This window comes from Babylonia areolata, chromosome 3, assembly GCF_041734735.1.
Source record: "Babylonia areolata isolate BAREFJ2019XMU chromosome 3, ASM4173473v1, whole genome shotgun sequence".
Taxonomy (NCBI): Eukaryota; Metazoa; Mollusca; class Gastropoda; order Neogastropoda; family Buccinidae; genus Babylonia; species Babylonia areolata.
In genome coordinates this window covers 61403762-61421261 of record NC_134878.1, presented here as the reverse complement: position 1 = coordinate 61421261, position 17500 = coordinate 61403762, and positions in this window count along the sequence as shown.

Genomic DNA, 17500 nt, shown 5'->3' with positions numbered 1-17500 from the left:
CTTTTCCTCCTTAGCGTCAGTAACGAAACGATTGCATTCATTCTCTTTTCCTTCTTAGCGTCAGTAACGAAGCGATTGCATTCATTCTCTTTTCCTTCTTAGCGTCAGTAACGAAGCGATTGCATTCATTCTCTTTTCCTTCTTAGCGTCAGTAACGAAGCGATTGCATTCATTCTCTTTTCCCTTCTTAGTGTCAGTAACGAAGCGATTGCATTCATTCTCTTTTCCTCCTTAGCGTCAGTAACGAAACGATTGCATTCATTCTCTTTTCCTTCTTAGCGTCAGTAACGGAACGATTGCATTCATTCTCTTTTCCTTCTTAGCGTCAGTAACGAAGCGATTGCATTCATTCTCTTTTCCTTCTTAGCGTCAGTAACGAAGCGATTGCATTCATTCTCTTTTCCTCCTTAGCGTCAGTAACGAAGCGATTGCATTCATTCTCTTTTCCTTCTTAGCGTCAGTAACGAAGCGATTGCATTCATTCTCTTTTCCTTCTTAGCGTCAGTAACGAAGCGATTGCATTTATTCTCTTTTCCTTCTTAGTGTCAGTAACGAAGCGATTGCATTCATTCTCTTTTTCCTTCTTAGCGTCAGTAACGAAACGATTGCATTCATTCTCTTTTTCCTTCTTAGCGTCAGTAACGAAACGATTGCATTCATTCTCTTTTTCCTTCTTAGTGTCAGTAACGAAGCGATTGCATTCATTCTCTTTTCCTTCTTAGCGTCAGTAACGAAGCGATTGTATTTATTCTCTTTTCCCTTCTTAGTGTCAGTAACGAAACGATTGCATTCATTCTCTTTTCCTTCTTAGCGTCAGTAACGGAACGATTGCATTCATTCTCTTTTTCCTTCTTAGTGTCAGTAACGAAGCGATTGCATTCATTCTCTTTTCCTTCTTAGCGTCAGTAACGAAGCGATTGCATTCATTCTCTTTTTCCTTCTTAGCGTCAGTAACGAAGCGATTGCATTCATTCTCTTTTCCTTCTTAGCGTCAGTAACGAAGCGATTGCATTCATTCTCTTTTTCCTTCTTAGTGTCAGTAACGAAGCGATTGCATTCATTCTCTTTTCCTTCTTAGCGTCAGTAACGAAGCGATTGCATTCATTCTCTTTTTCCTTCTTAGTGTCAGTAACGAAGCGATTGCATTCATTCTCTTTTCCTTCTTAGCGTCAGTAACGAAGCGATTGCATTCATTCTCTTTTCCTTCTTAGCGTCAGTAACGAAGCGATTGCATTCATTCTCTTTTCCTTCTTAGTGTCAGTAACGAAGCGATTGCATTCATTCTCTTTTCCCTATACACATATTTTTGTTTTTCGTATTGGATCTGCCGTCGTCGCCCCTACGGGTGGTTACTTTCATTAACCGTGTCTTTATTTTGGGGGTGGGGGTGGGAGTGGAGGTGGGGCAAGTGGAAATTATGATGGATATATCACATTTTTTCTACCAGTTTGAAAAATGCCATTTCGTTGCAGCTGTTCCCTGCAGAAGTAGCCCTGTGCAGACTATCTTCTTCTTCTTCTTCTTCGTTCGTGGGCTGCAACTCCCACGTTCACTCGTATGTACACGAGTGGGCTTTTACGTGTATGACCGTTTTTACCCCCGCCATGTAGGCAGCCATACTCCGTTTTCGGGGGGTGTGCATGCTGGGTATGTTCTTGTTTCCATAACCCACCGAACGCTGACATAGATTACAGGATCTTTAACGTGAGTATTTGATCTTCTGCTTGCCGTATACACATGAAGGGGGCTCAGGCACTGGCAGGTCTGCACATACGTTGACCTGGGAGATCGTAAAAATCTCCACCCTTTACACACCAGGCGCCGTTACCAAGATTCGAACCCGGGACCCTCGGATTGAAAGTCCAACGATTTAACCACTCGGCTATTACGCCCTTCGTCCAGACTATCGATACGGAATATCGTTTCCGTTTCCGTATCCCTCTTTCTCCCCCCCCCCCCCCCCCGCCTTACTTTCCTTACTCTTTCTCCGCCCCCCCCCCCCCCTTTCTATCCTGTCTGTCTGTCTCTCTCCTCTCTCTGTAATATGTGTGTGTGTGTGTGTGTGTGTGTGTGTGTGTGTGTGTGTGTGTGTGTGTGTGTGTGTGTGTGCGTGTGTATGTGTGTTGTTGTTGTAGTTGCTTTAGTAGTAGTAGTAGTAGTAGGAATTGTTCTTCTTCATGTTCTCTTCTTCTTGTTTTTGTTCTTCTCCTTCTCATTTTTTTTTCCTTTTCGTCGCTCTCACAGTCCCTCAACTTCTTTTTCCTCATCTTCGTTCGGTTCAAAGAGAGAGAGAGAGAGAAAAAGAAGAGAGTGGGACAGAGACAGACATAAGGAGAGAGAGAGAAAGAGAGAGAGACAGAGAGAGACAGACAGAGAAATGGGGGGGGGGGGGGGGGGGGAGGGGGAGAAGAGGAAGTAAATAGAGGTGGTTCGGAAATGTTTTTGTTTCTTTCTTTCATTCCTTTTCCTTCTATTCTGGTGTCCACTCATGTAGTGGGGGGACTGGGGGGGGGGCGGGAAAGTGGGGGTCAGCTGATTAGCAGGTAAAGAGAGACGGCACAAGTCCCGCGTTTGCCCCTGACACACTTCTGACGGAGGCATCATCGCGACTCTTATTACACCTGTTAAATGACAACCGTTTACATAACCACGGGCAGCAGTGAAACAAAGTGTGCTAGATAGAAACCAGTAAGCCATGCGGATTTATTGGGGTGGCAGAGGACGTGATAGTGTTTTAGTTTTAGTTAACTGCACGCACGCACCCGTACGTACGCTCAGCACGTACTTTCATTTACTCACAGACATGCACGCGCGCGCGCGCACACACACACACACGCACACACACACACACACACACACACACACACTCGTATCCAAGTACACACAGAGGAACGCTCATGGAAGAACCAGACGTGGATCCATTGACTACATACGTACATAATACAACAGATACGCGCTGCTCAAGCCTTTAGAGCCTGACAAAAGGTAGGAATAAAACAAGATAGATAAACAAGCAGAACAGAACAGATAAAGTAAAGATGTTGAGATATCATAAAAAGGAAAGGTACCAGGAAGGTAAATGATTGGAATGTGATCGGAACAGAAATAACTCTTTTTAGACAGCCATCGCCACTTTGGGGTCCGCTGAGTTTGTAATGGGGGGAGGATGTTTGCTTTGCCAGACAGGGTTGTGCCTTCCTCCCCCGCAATGATGTTGGTCTGTGTTGTTATTATTATTATTATTATTTGTTGTTGTTGTTGCTGCTGTTGTCGTTGTCACTACAGATTTCTCTGTGTGAAATTCGGGCTGCTTTCCCCAGGGAGAGCGCGTCGCGACACTGAGAGCGCCACCCAGTTAAAAAAAATCAAAAAAAATCCTGCATGCAGTTTTTTTGTTTTGTTTTTTAAGTTTGTTTTCCTATCGAAGTGAATTGTTCTACATAATTTGGCCAGGGACAACCCTTTTTGTTGCCGTGGGTTCTTTTACGTGCGCTTAGTGCATGCTGCACACGGGACCTCGGTTTATCGTCTCATCCGAATGACTAGCGTCCAGACCACCACTCAAGGTCTAGTGGAGGGGGAGAAAATTACTGGCGACTGTGCCGTGATTCGAACCAGTGCGTTCAGATTCTCTCGCTTCCTGGGCGGACGCGTTACCTCTAGGCCATCACTCCACGTCATCGCTGTGTCTCGGTGATAACAGTGTCTCCATGGTACCTCACCGACAGACACTGCTTGCAATCCATGGCTGTGTCAGGTCTGGTGACAGTGTCAGTGTCTCAAGAAGCTGTCACAGCGTTCGGACAATCCATTATACGCTGCACCGCATCTGCCAGGTAAGATATCTGACAGCAGTGTAACGCAGCGCGCTAGTCAGGCCTTGAGTGCGTGCATGTATATTTTGTGTATCTATCAGAGTGTATTTCTTTATTGAGAATTTTGCCAGGGGATCACACTTATGTTGCCGTGGGTTCTTTTCCGGTGCGCCAAGAGGGTGCTGCAACCGGGGGCCACGGTTTATCGTCTCATCCGAAGGACTAAACACTTGGTTTGATTTTTCCAGTCAAACTTGTGAGACAGGGCGGGAGGAGGAGCAGGAATGGAATGGAACGCACACCCTGACGGACAGCGTGTTGGCAGATGAGCAGTCTTATCCATTGTGCCAGCTGTGTCCTGAAGGTGGTGACAACACGCTTGTTGTCTGTGCCTGGTCACGTCCCCCCCTTCTCGTGATCGTGTTCTGGACAGCGGGGATCACGGAAATGAGTTCCGTGCTTTCTGTAAACAACAGACAGGCTGCAGTAAAACTGGCCACACCAGACACCCCCCCCCCACACTCCCTTCGTACACCCCCACACACCCCCTCACACACACACACACACACACACACCCTCACAACACACACACACGAACAAGCAAGTAATGCACAACACACCACATACTCTGCAGGAACATATAAACCCACAGCACTGCAGTACCCAACAAGATGATTGTCGTTCAAGCAGTTTTATTCGCAGTTCTGTAACTTCGTTTACTGGGTTTATTGCAGTTCCAAGGACCACCCCCCCCCCTTTGAAACCACAAAGAAACAAAAGTAGGTAAAGTCAACAAATTCAAGAACAGCTTAAAAAGTCAAAGTAAAAAAAAAAAAAAAAAAGTTACACCTACTAGATTAACTCCCTTCTTGCTCTCTCTCACACACCGCTTCCCTCGTCGGTTTCTGACGTGTGTGAATGAGCATTTCCTTGTGAATCAAGTTAAAGGCTGTTATAATTATATGGCGCGTCTTCTGTGTCAGTGTCTCGTTTGCTTGCTTTACGGATTCAGCTGGGCTGATAATTATGTTGTATTCTTTACGTAGGTCTCATCTTTTTAACCTTTAGAACCTACAAGCTTAAAGTGCAAGGATTATTTCTGGACAACTTTTAGGTTTTGTTTGGTTTGTTGTTGTTGTTGTTTTCATTTGGTTTTGTTGTTATACTCTTCATTTTTTCCTTTTTTTTCCCAATCTAAGGTAACCCTTTGCATGTGTTTTTTGCCAGTCACCTTTTTTTTTTAATTAACCGTTAGAGGTTCGGAGTACTTTTAACCCATTCAGTGCTGGATAAAAAAAAACAGTAGAAAGTGGTGTTTTGAGTCATATAGCTTTCCGAAACACTAAGCCTAAAACTGAGAAAAAGGGTCTGGAGATACACCACTCTAGATAAACTGTGAATTTTCAGCCTTCAAGAGTTATTTCCCTTCATCAGTGACGTTACTCTGCACGTAGGTGATACGTGCTGTGGCACTCAAGGAGTTAAATCATAAGCAGCGTCTGCTGATCAGGTTCCACGGAGACACGCACACCGTTATTACCCAGACACCTGACGGGTTTCATTCTGGAGACGAAGCAGCCTTGTCTGGTAGACCAGATATGCTTATTGCAAGGCTTGTTCCCTTAGCTCCGTGGGGAACCGTCAGGACACCGCGATGCTGACTCGTCGTGCACTATAGCCTTCTCCATTCTGGACGATCATGTGTGAGTGATTGTGTCTCAGAAAATGTCAGCTCTGTCCACTCTTCAATGTTGTCGGGCCGTTTCTTTCCCCCATTGTCTGCCGAAATAAAGAGCAGGTAGCCTCCCCATCAGTATACAAAACTTATGTCAATCTGTGATATAAGCCGAGTGTCAGTATACAATGGACCCCCCAGTTACCGTGTCGGATGTGCCGTGGTAGAGCCAGGCGATGGACTTGTGATCCAGTGTACGCCAGTGATCGGGGTTCGAGACTCTTGTTTCGGCTTGGTATTGAGTCCCTTTGCTCCAATTCCCCCCCCCCTGGGTGGAGACTCCCCCCTCTCTCCACCCAGGTGTGAATGGGTACCTGACTTTATGAACTAACTTTTTTAAACTAAGTGTGCATTCTGCGTGCGTGAAAACAACAACAACAACAACAACAACAACAACAAAAACCCACAAGAAAACAAACAAGTGATGATGCTCGGTAACTATCCGTTGTGACGTAATGATGACGCCACACTCACTTATTTCGCTGAAATGTGTTGAGAACAACTTTCAAACCGTTATCGTGCATGGGAGCTGGAACCTGATCTGTCCTCTTCTGAATTTAGTTGAATCAAAAAAAAAGTAAGCTAGAAAAAAAAGAAGGAAAAAGGAAAAAAAAAACCCACATCAAACCATCATATATCTATGATTCTATCTGTTCAGTATAAAGGTCCAGTCTTGGATGTTAATATCAGTGTCATTTTGCTGTTAAGTGTAGCCGACGATGTGCATCACACGTGCGAGTTGACTGATTCTTATCTGAAGGCAGCCATTTCACGCCTGGAAAAAAAAAAAAAAAAAAAGAAAAAAAAGTGTTATCGGCGCACATTTTTTGGGGTAGGCCTCCTTCCCCAAATTGTCGCCTAAACGAAATTTGTCGCCAGCGACAAATTTTCAGTACCCTCATTCCCAAATTTGTCGTCAGTCTTAAGGTTGATATCAGAGCGTACGGACAGATCCATATACGCTACACTGTAGCTGCTGTGAAGTAAAGAGGAAGGGGGGGGGGTGGGGGGGTGATCGCGGTTCATGCATGGAAATCAAAAACGTCGGCACTCCCTTCCTAGTCGGGGGTATCAAACCACTGGGCCACCGCTCCACAGAGCGGTCATTTCTGGATGTTGTCAAATCACAGTGACAAGAGAGTAGGAAAGGCTTTGCTCCCGTTTGTCGTCCTTTCAAACAATGACACGTGATAAGAGCGACACTCTGTTTCCCTGGTGAGTTCACATTTATCGCCAGTGACTGAGTGACGCTGATGGTTGCTTCAACTGCTGTATCTATTTGCAGTGGGTGATGTCATAGCTTTTTGTGTGTGTTTTTTTTTTTTCTCCTTTTCTAATCACTCGGGTTTAGCAACACTATTTGTCTGTTTGTCTGTCTGTCTGTCTCTCTGTGAGTGTTGATACGCGTGCGTATGTGTGTGTGTGTGTGTGTGTGTGTGTGTGTGACACACACACACACACACATATACACACACACATACACACACACACACACACACACATATATATATATATATATATACACGCACACACATACATACACACACACCAGCACATATTAACACCCACAAAGAGAGACAGACAGACTTATAAACGGACACAGTGACAAAGACACAGGGACAGACATCAAAGTACCAAAGAGAAAATCATCGTCACAGAGTCAAAGTTCAGCCAAACAGTTCATTCTCTCAGACATGTCACATCCCCCCCCCTCACAAATGTATCGCAAGGACGACACATTTCGTCAGTTTTGGCGACGCTTTTTGTAACGCGGTCTGCGCAAACATTGTCGCCGATGACACTTTTTTTTTCAGTCAACATTGTTGGGTGTAACAACTAACAATAATAGCCTGCGTCCCGTGACCAGGTGATGTGTGAAGTTGGGGGGAACTGGGCGTGCCAGTGCTGCCGGTGAGTGATGGTCATGTTATCAGATCAACTCGCCACCGCCTGTTGCCACGTGGAGGTGGGTTGTTGAGTGGGCGTCATCCCGATTCACCTTCGGGTTCCCTCCCGATTTGCCTATTCTCTAAATTCGACCTGCAACTATAATGAGTGATTCTGATTCGCCTGTCACTGAAGTAGTGGTCCCGGATCGCCCCCCAAAATCCCAGTTCGGCTTTGTACTCCAAAAGACATGACATCATAATAATAATAATGATAATAATAATAATGATTGGCATTTATGGCGCTTAATCTTACCAAAGCGCTAAGCGCTTTCAAAAACAAAAATGCATAATTTTTTGGACAAGTTTTCTGGGACGAAACAGCACGGACATCAAGGAACAGTCACCACTTCCACCACCATTTTGCCGTTCTATTATCACGCACACAACAGACGCACACGCACAAGGCACACACAAACTTTTTTTTTTTGTGAATGAAATAGAGATGCTAATCAGGATGTGAAAAGAGTAGTTTTAAGAGAAGATTCGAAGGCTGACAGAGAAACCCAACATGCTGTTTTTATTTGGGGAAAGAAGTTAATACTCGTTCATAAACAGATTAAAAAAAAAAAAAATGTCTGCAAGTGTGCTTGCCTTACTATCAGGTGGATTTTTCAGCAGAATTTTGCCATATGGACAACGCTTATGTTGCCGTGTGTTCCTTTACTTGCGCCATGTGTATGCTGCACGCGGGGCCTCGATTTATCGTAACACCCAAGGTCTAGTGGACGGATGGATGGTGGAGAGTAAAAATCCCGGTCTCGGACTCGAACTCGAACTCGTGGGCGCTCGCTTCCTGGTCGGCTGCATTATACCACTGAAGCACCGCTCCACAGAGTGGATGCTGTCAAGCACAGTGACGAGAGAGGGTGAAAGGCGTCGCTCTCAGTTGAACTTTGCCATCCTTTCAAACCTTGACATGAGATAAGAGAGCGACGCTCCTGTTTCCCTGGTGAATCAGGGCTGTCGACAGCTGTTCACACTGCGCAAGGGTGGCAGCAGCTGGACACTGTGTCGTTTTGAGTCATTGAATCACGTGTATCGGTTTCCATTAGCGGCTTTCGTTTTCTGTTTGTATTTCTTTTTATCACAACGGATTTCTCTGTGTGAAATTCGGGCTGCTCTCCCCAGGGAGACCGCGTCGCTATACTACAGAGCCACCCATTTTTTTGTATTTTTTCCTGCGTGCAATTTTATTTGTTTTTCCTATCGAAGTGGATTTTTCAAAAGAATTTTGCCAGGAACAACCATTTTGTTGCCGTGGGTTCTTTTACGTGCGCTAAGTGCATGCTAGCACACGGGACCTCGGTTTATCGTCTCATCCGAATGACTAGCGTCCAGACCATCACTCAAGGTCTAGCGGAGGGGGAGAAAATATCGGCGGCTGAGCCGTGATTCGAACCAGCGCGCTCAGATTCTCTCGCTTCCTAGGCGGACGCGTTACCTCTAGGCCATCACTCCTATATTCCTGTTTAACGTAATCGTGAAGGGGCGCCATGAACTAATCGGTTGGGTGTTGGACTTCTGATTCAGCATTTACCAGTGGTCAGAGTTCGAAGCCCTGTTTCGGTTTGGTGTTGTGTCCTTGAGAAAGGCACTGCTAGTTGTTGTTGTTGTTGTTTTTTCTCTGTATACCTGTCTCCCTCAAGGCTCCGTTCTAAGGCTTACACCGTTCTCAATCTACATAAATGATTTACTACTATAATTAAACAACATTATTGAGGAATGATATTTCAGAAATTCCGAATGGATAACTAGCCTTTTGTACTCTGAAATATGTACCATTCAGAACTCACGAAAGAATTTGCAAACACGATGTATTAAACTTCCATCACTCACAATCCTCTCCTGTTTCCCTATGTGTGTGTGTGTGTGTGTGTGTGTGTGTGTGTGTGTGTGTGTGTGTGTGTGGAGGGGGGAGGTGTAGGGCTTGTAAGTAATATTTTTGCATGTGTTATGTTTGTATTGTGTTTGTATGAATTTTGAAATAATTTTGATTTTTCATTCGAAATGCTATTAATTTTGTATTATGTGTTGGTTATATATTTTTTTAATTCACCATTTTCATGAGGGCAGGATAAAATCACGTGTAATGCACTTATTCTTTTTTTTCCAGCAATAAGAAGTACATTTATTTATTCATTCATTCAGTAAGTCAGTCAGCAAGCCAGTTTCTCTCTCTCTCTCTCGCTCGCTCGCTCGCTCGCTCTCGCTCTCTCTCTGTATGTGTATGTGTTTTTTGTTTGTTTGTTTGTTGTTGTTGTTGTTGTTGTGTGTGTGTCTGCGTGTCTGTCTGTCTGTAAGATCCCTTCATGATGAAGAAATCAATACCATACACATCATTACAGGATTGTGGTCTTTTGTCTTCATTAACGGATTTCCTGGCATTGTGTGAATATCTGCTGTCAACGTTGAACAGACGATACGTAATCACGTAGACAGCCAGTGTTTTTTTCTCCCGTCCGTTCTGCTGCGTTGTCAGTCCAACGTATTTCCTTTTTCTGTCTCCCCCCACCCCACCAGCCCCGCACTCCGTCTCCATCCCTCAATAGTTCCTTGGACGGAGGAGAATTAAAAGACAGAAAAAAGATCTCCTGTTGAAGCAAGGCGACTGGATTTTGTGACATTGCCATATCAACGTGGTGTTCTTCCCCTGACTGATGTCAGCAGATCTTCGTATGGTGCTTGATTGGTTGTGGCACACTTGTTCATTGGTGATATGTTCGGTGTGTCTGACGTTTTTAGTATCTTGTGACGATTCTTCGTTCTAAGTCCGCCGCAAGGGTGGAAGCCCCACACACAGACAAGAATGTCGAAGTTACGCAGGGGCCTGATGTCAGCAAGATGTTTCATGACGATGTGTCGTCCTTCCATACAGGCTCCAGTCTTGACAATGCTCATGTTGGCTTTGCTACCCTTGAGAGGGTTTCTGATTTGCACCCTTCACTGCTAATGGTCAACTGTTGAACAGTTCCCAGTGTCAGTCCATGGGTTATAATCAGCAGTTTTCAGTTGCAGTTTCAGTAGCTCAAGGAGGCGTCACTGCGTCCGGACAAATCCATATACGCTACACCACATCTGCCAAGCAGATGCCTGACCAGCAGCGTAACCCAACGCGCTTAGTCAGGCCTTGAGAAAAAAAAAATATATAAGCTTACATAAATAAATAAATAATAATTATGATATTAAAAAAAAGAGAAAAAGAAAAAAAAGGTAGTAGTAATGAAAATAATGATAAAATAATAATAATAATAATAAATAAATAATTAGATAACCAAGACCACAATGATGATAAATAAGCAAATAAATATAAAACATGAAGACACACATTCACACATACACCCACACATGCATAACAGATATGCCCCCAAAACGCAGTTTCACAGATATGAAAGCACAGTCAAATACATATAAACGTACATGAGCTCCAACACACACACACACACACACACACACACACACACACACACACACACACACACACATACACCACAAATTACCCTGCACCTCCTCTACCCCCTCCTCCACACACTCATTTCTAGTCTATGTATCGCAGCTTCCACGGCACACACACACACACACACACACACACACACACACACACACACACACACACACACACACACACGCACACACACACACACACACACACACACACACACACACATAGATGAACGCTTACTTGTACAAGCACACACACACACGCCCATATCTCCCACCCCCAACCCCACACACATATATACAAAGATATATATATATAAAATCATATATATTATATCATATATATATTATATATAATCAGCAGTGACGGTGATATTGCTGCTGACAATTAGTTTGGTCTTTTCCATGCCGGTTTTCATGCGGTGTCTTGCCACAGTCTTTTAACAGGCGTGGCCAGTTCCTACTTAGTGCCTGCTAGGTCATGCACGTTATCCGCGAAACGAAGGTTCGTGCTGCATGGGTCTCCTCTGGTGTGTGGCCTTCTGGCGACTTTACATCGATGGTTTCCCGTGGACTGTCGACCTGGGACTGCGACAGACGAAACCGGGTGTGGCTGTGAATGGGTGAGTCAGAATGAGCGGCGTGGGAGTAATGCCACAGAAACGGTGCAGAAGATGGGGCAGCAAACGGAAAAGAAAAGAAAAAAGTTCGTACTAGTACTTGCTCCAGTGCTGATGGTCCGGTAGTTCTGACAGCGCTGGAGGTTTCCTTTCTTGGGAATGGTGACGATCAGTGACTGGGTCCACGGCGTGGGCCGTTCACCTGTGTGCCAGATTTTCTCGCAGATGGTGGCTACGACATTAACTGCCGCCTCTCCGCCATGCATGAAGCGTTCTGCGGGGATGTCGTCAGCATTGCCGCATTTCAGTGACTTCACTGCTGCTACGACCTCCTCAAGGAGTGTGCAGATCAGAGGTTCTCCTCTGCTACTAGTAACCAGTTATCCCAGTATGTTGAGTAAACCTAACAGGAAAAAATCATATCTGGAAAGCGATGGGCTCCGCCAGATCTGACTTGCCCGAAATACACAGCGGTTGAATTGATTGGCGAGTTTCGGGTCAGGATGTGGGTGTGTCTCTGTGATTCTCCAGAACATGTTGTGGGTGTCTTTGTGATTCTCCAGAACATGTTGTGGGTGTCTCTGTGATCCTCCAGGACATGTTGTGGGTGTCTGTGATTCTCCAGGACATGTTGTGGGTGTCTGTGTGATTCTCCAGGACATGTTGTGGGTGTCTCTGTGATTCTCCAGGACATGTTGTGGGTGTCTCTGTGATTCTCCAGGACATGTTGTGGGTGTGTCTGTGATTCTCCAGGACATGTTGTGGGTGTCTCTGAGATTCTCCAGGACATGTTGTGGGTGTCTCTGAGATTCTCCAGGACATGTTGTGGGTGTCTCTGAGATTCTCCAGGACATGTTGTGGGTGTCTGTGTGATTCTCCAGGACATGTTGTGGGTGTCTGTGATTCTCCAGGACATGTTGTGGGTGTCTGTGATTCTACAGAACATGTTGTGGGTGTCTGTGATTCTACAGAACATGTTGTGGGTGTGTCTCTGTGATTCTCCAGAACATGATGTGGGTGTGTCTCTGTGATTCTCCAGGACATGTTGTGGGTGTCTCTGTGATTCTCCAGGACATGTTGTGGGTGTCTGTGATTCTCCAGGACATGTTGTGGGTGTGTCTCTGTGATTCTCCAGGACATGTTGTGGGTGTCTCTGTGATTCTCCAGGACATGTTGTGGGTGTCTCTGTGATTCTCCAGGACATGTTGTGGGTGTCTGTGTGATTCTCCAGGACATGTTGTGGGTGTCTCTGTGATTCTCCAGGACATGTTGTGGGTGTCTCTGTGATTCTCTGGGACATGTTGTGGGTGTCTCTGAGATTCTCTGGGACATGTTGCGGAAATCCCTGAAGAGTCTTCAGCTAAGATAACCCCCATCCCTCTGTTGATTCTAAGAATGAAGCTGATTCACAGAAACCTGTGACTGGTCAAGTTAAATGTGCGGTGTATGATGTGTGATAGTCAGCCCTATCTGACTATGACCCCCAGGACAGCACACGAGGCAACTGCTGTCCCGACTGTCTCAGCTAGAACTGGATTATAGTAGAGAGTGTCTTGCCCAAGTCCTCCACCCCCCCCCCCTCCACTCCCACAATGCTGGTGGAGTTTAACGGCCAATTGACTGACATCCTCAAGGTCAAGTTGTCCAGGATTGTGGTAAAGCCATCTCTCGGCCAAGAGGGGTTTAGGACAGTCGGCGCTGGGATGGCCCCTAAAGGCCAACTAGTCACCGAGGCTGCAGCACTAATACCCAGTGCAATCTTGCCTCCTAGTCTGAGTTGTATTTGTATTTCTTTTTATCACAACAGATTTCTCTGTGTGAAATCCAGGCTGCATGCTCTCCCCAGGGAGAGCGCGTCGCTACACTACAGCGCCACCAATTTTTTTGGTATTTTTTCCTGCGTGCAGTTTTATTTGTTTTTCCTATCGAAGTGGGTTTTTCTACACAATTTTGCCAGGAACAACCCTTTTGTTGCCGTGGGTTCTTTTACGTGCGCTAAGTGCATGCTGCACACGGGACCTCGTCTCATCGTCTCATCCGAATGTCTGGCGTCCAGACCACCACTCAAGGTCTAGTGGAGGGGGAGAAAATATCAGCGGCTGAGCCGTGATTCGAACCAGCGCGCTCAGATTCTCTCGCTTCCTAGGCGGGCGCGTTACCTCTAGGCCATCACTCCATCACTTAAGGTCCATGGTAAAAGACTGAGCTGGAAGTAAATTCCTATTGCAGTGGGGAAACCATTAATCATACAGCTCTCGCTTTGCTGTTCGCCCAACTGCAAGTTTATGCCAATCTCCGATATAAGCCACAGGTTGAGCGGGGTTTTAAGCTTAGCAGTTAAATGTTCGCGTAACAGGCGGATGCCATTAGCGACGAGTAATGCAAGGAAGGGGAGGGGGGGGGGGGGGGGTAAAGAGAAGCGAATAATGATTTCCCGATATTTCGTTTAAGATTCGGAGTCACACAGAGCAGAGGCCCTGATTGGTACAGAAAGCGGGCAAAGCATGCAGTGGAATAAATAGATTGTCGGTTTATTTATATCACGGCAGGTAACTTTCAGCATGTCGTCGAATAACTAGGTGGTTGTTTTATTCATATCATGGCAGTTAAGCTTCGCGACTTTGGAAGACGTTGTCCAAAACCCGGGAATACTGAACAGCTGCTGAAACTGTTTGATGAAGCCAGCAAGGATGTTGTTCTTCATCAACACACGGGTAGATAGAGCATACTGGGGTTTCGCAGCTCTTTGATCATGTACGGTATTGCAGGAATCCTTTCAAGCTGGGCATGTGTGGCAGACCCCCCCCCCCCCCCCCCTCTGTGTGTGTGGTAGACCTTCTGCGAGGCACTGTGACCGATTTGCCTCCAAGAGAGAGAGAGAGAGTCCTCACTGGAAGCGCCGCGACAGGATGAGCCATGCGCTGTGCTTCTGATGGAGTGTTCACCTCCAGTGAGCAGGGTTCGAGGCCCGCGTTTCGGCATGGCGTTGTGTCCTCGGGGGGAAGGGCACTATGCTCTGAATTTCCAGTCACTCCCTGTCATGTGTGAGTGCAAACGGGACTTCGGTCGAGGATAAATAAAACTGAAACAGTAACTGCTGTAAGTTCCTTACGCACGGGCTCTCGTACCTGCTCATCATCATCATCATCATCATCATCATCATCATCATCATCGTCATCATAAATCATCATCATCATCATCGTCATCATAAATCATCATCATCATCATCATCATCATCATAAATAATCATCATCATCATCATCATCATCATAAATCATCATCATCGTCATCATAAATCATCATCATCATCATCGTCGTCGTCGTCATCATTGCTCTCTTTCTTTCCCTCACCCCTCCACACGCACACGCACGCATACGCACGCACACACACACACACACACACACACACACACACACACACACACACACACACACACACACACACACTCGCATACATACATGCACACACGTACGCACACACGCACACACTCATTCACACACACACACACACACACACACACACACACACACACACACACTCACTCACTCACACGCGCGCACGCGTGTACACACACACACGTATACATCCCCAACACACACACACACACACACACACACACACACACACACACACACACACACACACACACACACACACACGCTCGCACGTGCGCACGCACAGATACACACTTGTGCGCGCACGCATATCTTGTTGACATCTAATGGGGTTTGGGGAAAACCTTGTTTACCTGGCGTCTCCCTGGTGGCGTTGATATTAGATATTGCTCTGTAGGGTCCAGTATATGTCTCTCTCTCTTTCTCTTTCACTCTGTATATATATATATATATATATATATATATATATATATATATATATATATGTATATATATATATATATATATATATATATATATATATATATATATATATATATATATATATCTGTGTGTGTGTGTTTATTGCTGATGGACATCTCTCTTCAAATGATGTATCGTCGTGTCTGAAGCTCTGTCTGTCTGTCTGTCTGTTTGGCTCTCGCTCTCTCTGCTTCACTGAATCAATTTCCAGTAGGATGCACACAGAATTACTTAACACGCTCATACCAGTACCTTTGATTTGTTCGTTAACATCTCTGTCTCTCTGCATCTCTTTGTATGTGTCTCTGTTTTTACTTCTGTCTCTGTCTGTCTGTCTGTCTCTCTCCCTTTCTCCTCTCTCTCTCTCTCTCTCTTTCTCTGTCTCTTGCTGTTTCTCTTTCTCTCTGTGTGTCTCTTTCTCTCTCTCTGTCTCTTTCTCCTCTGTGTGTGTGTCTCTCTCTCTTTGTTTCTCTCTCTCTCTCTCTCTCTCTCTCCCTCTTTCTCTTTCTTTCTCTGTCTCTTGTTGTTTCTCTTTCTCTCTGTGTGTCTCTTTCTCTCTCTTTGTCTTTTTCTCCTCTCTGTGTATGTGTCTCTTTGTTTCTCTCTCTCTCTCTGTCTCTTTTTTTCTGTTTCTCTGTGTCTCTTTCTCTGTTTTGTTTTCTCTCTCTCTCCCTTTCTCCTCTCTCTCTCTTTGTTTCTCTCTCTCTCTCTCTCTCTCTCTCCCTCTTTCTCTGTCTCTTTCACCAATGTCTCTCTCTCTCCCTCTCTCTCTCTCCATCTCTGTATATCTGTGTCTAACTCTCTTTGTTGGTCTGTGTTTGTCTGTCTCACTGCCTCTGTCCGTCTTTGTCAGTCTGGCTTTCCGTCTCTTTGTATCCCTGTCTCTTTTTCTGTATATCTGTCTGTCTGTCTGTCTAATTCTCTCTCTCTCTCTGTATCTCTCTCTCTGTGTCTGTTCGCCTGTCTCTTTGTCTGTCTCTCTCTCTCTACATATGTCTGTCTGTCCCTCTCTCTATCTGTCTCTATCTGTCTGTCTGTCTCTGTTTGCCTGCCCCTCTGTCTCTATCCATCTCTCTCTCTCTCTCTCTATATATATATATATATGTCTGTCCCTCTCTCTATCTGTCTGTCTGTCTGTGTCTGTCTCTCTCTGTGTCTCTCTCTCTCTCTCTCTCTCTCCGTGTGTCTGTTCGCCTGTCTCTTTGTCTCTCTCTCTACATATGTCTGTCTGTCCCTCTCTCTATCTGTCTGTCTGTCTCTGTCTGTCTGTCTGTCTGTCTCTGTCTGTTTGCCTGCCCCTCTGTCTGTCTGTCTCTCTCTCTCTCTCTCTCTATATATATATGTCTGTCTGTCCCTCTCTCTATCTGTCTGTCTGTGTCTGTCTGTTTGTCTCTCTCTCTCTCTCTGTCTCTCTATCTCTCCACTCTGTCGGGCAATGTGTTGATGATTACCTACGATCCAGCTCATCATCGACCGATCAACGTTCCACAACCCTTGCTAGCATACCCCCCCCCCCCCCCACCCTTCCACCCTTCCACTCTCCTCCCCATCCCACAGGCAAACCATCCCCACCTCCCTCACTACCCCGCCCCCACCCCAGCTACCCCTCACCCCCCGCCCTCTACACACACACACACACACACACACACACACACACACACACACACACACACTACCCCACCAAACCATCACTACCTCCACCACCTCCCCCTCTGTCCTCTGCCAGCTCCAGGCGCTTTTGTGATGGAGCATGTTGGTATTTTATACGTCACTCTCTCTCTGTCTCTCTGTGTCTCTGTCTGTCTGTCTGTCTGTCTCTCTCTCTCCGTCTGTGTGTTTGTCTGTTTGTCTCTGTCTCACTCTGTCTGTCTGTCACTGTTTCTGTCTCAATTTTTGTCACTTTTTTCTGTCTCTGTCTATATCTGTCTGTCTGTCTGTCTGTCTGTCTCTGTGTCTTTCTCTGTGCGCTGTGTGTGTGTGTGTGTGTGTGTGTGTGTGTGTGTGTGTGTGTGCGTGCGTGCGTGCGTGTGTGTGTGTGTGTGTGTCTGTGTGTGTGTGTGTCTGTGTGTTTCTATCGATCTGTCA